Below are 3,656 nucleotides of genomic sequence, written 5' to 3'. Positions count from 1 at the left end.
TGAAAGATCACATATCTGTTTTTCCAGGATTGGTCCATGGTACCTTATTCAGTTTGGTGAAGTCAAGTTTTCCTGGATGGTCTTGATAGTTGGGGGTGTTCATCGGTGTCTGGGCATTGAAAATTTAGGTACTCATTGTAGTGTACACAGTCTAATCATTTTATTTAAAAATAAAAGACACCTCCACACATTGACAACTACTGAAATTTTAGGTAAATAAGTAAGTTTCAGAAATTATTCTGGGACACAGTGTTTGTAAACAAGTAAAAAATGGGCGTGGTAAAAACTTGGAATCTGGCAATCTGAACACATTGATTTGTAAATCTTCTCTGCCCATAATGGGTCACGTTCATCTTCTCAAAGTTTTGGTTTTTCAATCCCTGATGCAGGTAAGATTCCACATTCCTTTACAACTTTTGTTTCTCCCTCTCCCCACAAAGGCAGTGAAGAGGAATTCCCTATCTCCTTCACCTCATTTGTCTTTCTTTGTTTTTACTCCTGATAGGGAAGGAGTTTGGTTTGTTTTCTTTTTCTCTCTCTTTTTTTTTTTTTGTTTTTTGTTTTTTAATGATAAATGCATTTCACTATTTATTTAGATGTTTAAGCTCTCACATTAAGTTTTTACAAGCTGATGGACACTGACAAATTATTTCTCCCACAGAACTAAAGCCACACATCCCCAGACAGTATAAATATATGGTTGAACTAACCTTAATATACATCACTATTTTATCAATTACATAATAAAACAAATTATCAAGTATCCAAATATTAAGTTACACAGCTCGAAAGGCATATAAAATATTAGATGTCTGCTCAGTTCATTAGCAGAAACCCACTTCTTTTTTTGCAAGAAAGGTTAGGAAGAGAAGGAAATAAAAAATCACTTTCAAACAAAAATAAGTTGGTAAACAACTTCTGATAAATATGGAAAAAATTACAAGAATTTCAGAAATTTTATGATTAAGAATTGTTTTAGCTACAGTAACAAATCATCTCTACCTTTAAAAAATATTTTACTAAATTAAATGGCATATCCCACATGCTCTGCACAAGACCATGGCAATATTTTGCTAAAAATAATGAATAGCCCTCTTCCATTCTTTTCTCAGGCCTTCCCTGTGAAGTTGCACCTCAGATTGCAAACATTAAATTAACTGTAAGGCCTTTCTGTCTGAAGACATTAAAGACATGTGCTTCTATACAATGTAGATTTTTTTAAATGGAGGTTTTTCATAACAGCACAAAGTAAGATTTATTGAAACACATTAAGTAATCACTGTAAGACTTGGTAAAAAAAAAAAAAAAAAAAAAAAGAATCAATGGTTAAGCAAACCTGATACATGCGAGTATGAAAGAGAGCAGGCAAGTCACCATGTAGGCCCTACTTTCAATGTTTGAAATGATTGAAGGAATAAACTACATAAGGTCTAGAGTGTTCATAGTTCCTAGGATTTTAGTTCTGTATGGTACTAAAAATATACAAATATTGTGCCAGGTGGCACCTAATCCTCCTAATTTTCTTATATATTGATAAGATTCTGGCGTGGGAATAGATTTAAACAACACATAACTCAATACGGCATGATTTCAGGAAAGGTCAATTGGTACAAATGACAAGCATATTTTAAATGCTAACAGCAAGAATCTTTTGACAAGTGTCCAAATAGGTTCACTGTAACCCAAACACAGAGGTTGCCAAATCTATCTAGCTTGTGACCTGGTAAAACTGCCTTTCAATACTCCTATGGAAGCTACATTAGACTTGATCACTAAGCCAACATGTTGGCTAATATGTCTAACAAATCAGGTCCTATCTCAAGTTCCACTTCCAAGGCAGTAGCATCAGGGACCCCAGTTTTATTGACTGCAACAGTTGTATCTATGACCACTGGAGTCTTTGAAGCGAAGCCACATCTTTAGGACAATACTTCTCCAAATACAAAAGTTACTTGCTGTTAAAAGCTCGACACTGCTTTTGTCTTATGAATTGTACTGCATCTTCATCTTTCATTTTGCCTTCAATTAATGCTAGGGCAACAAGTACTGGAGCTCTCCCAAGGTCTGCAATGCAATGAACAGCAGTACCACAACCAGGTTCTTTATGAAACTTAAATTTTACAAGACTTAACCAGTTATCAACAATCTGGTTGGATGGTGGTGCACCATCATCAAAAGGCCAATCGAGAACATGGATACCTTCTTTCTCCAGAAGAGCAGTGTCATAAGTTGCTTCACATACTCTTATCTATTGTGAAAACTCCATACTTCTTAAGTTCCTCTATAAATTTGTTTAAGGTTTGGATTGTGTGTAGTACACATTGGTTGGATTGTGTGTAGTAAGAAATCCTCATGTTCTTGTATGTGACTTCCACAGGAACTGGGTGGTTCATTCTAGCCATGTTAATTTAGTTAAAGGACACTCAATAGGGTTATGAAAGAATTTTAAAAGTTGAATATAGAAATGATGTAAAGAAACTGAAGTCTACTTCAATATACTCCACTTGAAATTCTCTGTGCTTTGAGTATGAAGTTGTAAGTAATGATAAATGAAACTAACCTCCTAACAAGAAGCAGCAATTCTTCAATCCAGTAATACCGAGGCAACAGAAAGGAAATGCACTGAGGTTTACCCCATCCAGGTCAGAACTCTTGTAAAATGCCCTGTGGGTTTCAATACAACACTTCTGTGTCCAGGATAACCACTCTTTTGGGTGCCTCTTGGTGGAGTAGTAATGAATTTCTACAGTTTCCTTGTTTGCATAGAGGTCGTGCTGTGCCTGGCAGTAATCTCCACTGCCCTTCAGAAACTCCATAAATGTGTGACCAAGAACACCACAGAACTGAGGAATGTGTTTATGCATTGAAAATGGTGGCCTACTGCGTCAATCTCACTGGGAGCTGCAGACCAGAGCTGTCCCTATTCAGAAGTATCGCACTACCTGACTTCAAACTATACGACAAGGATACAGTAACCAAAACAGCATGGTACTGGTACCAAAACAAATATATAGACCAATGGAACAGAAAAGAGGCCTCAGAAGTAACACCACACATCTACAACCATCTGATCTTTGACAAACCTGACACAAAAAAGCAATGGGGAAAAGATTCCCTATTTAATAAATGGTGTTGAGGAAAAACTGGCTAGCCATATGCAGAAAACTGAAACTGGACCCCTTCGTTACACCTTATACAAAAATCAACTCAAGATGTATCAAAGACTTAAACGTAAGACCTAGGACCATAAAAATCCTAGAAGAAAACTTGGGCAATACCACTCAGGTTGTAGGCATGGGCAAAGACTCCATGACTAAAACACCAAAATCAATGGCAACAAAAGCCAAAATTGACAAATGGGATCTAATTAAACTAAAGAGCTTCTGCACAGCAAAAGAAACTATCATCAGAGTAAACAGGCAACCTACAGAATGGGAGAAAATTTTTGCAATCTATCCATCTGACAAAGGGTTAATATCCACAATCTGCAAAGAACTTAAATAAATTTACAAGAAAAAGCAACCCCATCAAAAAGTGGGCAAAGGATCTGAATAGACACTTCTCAAAAGAATAATTTATGTGGCTAACAAACATACGAAAAAAATGCTCATCAACACTGGTCATTAGAGAAATTCAAATCAAAACCACAGTGAGAT

At 36.1% G+C, this 3,656-nt stretch overlaps 1 pseudogene; it reads right to left on the bottom strand.

The window, feature by feature from the left end:
* Positions 1-1,860: 1,860 nt before the first annotated feature.
* LOC106992589 (protein tyrosine phosphatase type IVA 1 pseudogene) lies at positions 1,861-2,402 on the bottom strand (annotated as a pseudogene).
* Between the last annotated feature and the right edge of the window lie 1,254 nt (positions 2,403-3,656).

The sequence above is a fragment of the Macaca mulatta genome, chromosome 12 (assembly GCF_049350105.2).
Source record: "Macaca mulatta isolate MMU2019108-1 chromosome 12, T2T-MMU8v2.0, whole genome shotgun sequence".
NCBI lineage: Eukaryota > Metazoa > Chordata > Mammalia > Primates > Cercopithecidae > Macaca > Macaca mulatta.
Note: the sequence above shows the minus strand (reverse complement) of the source record. Positions and strands in the feature narration are given on the sequence as shown.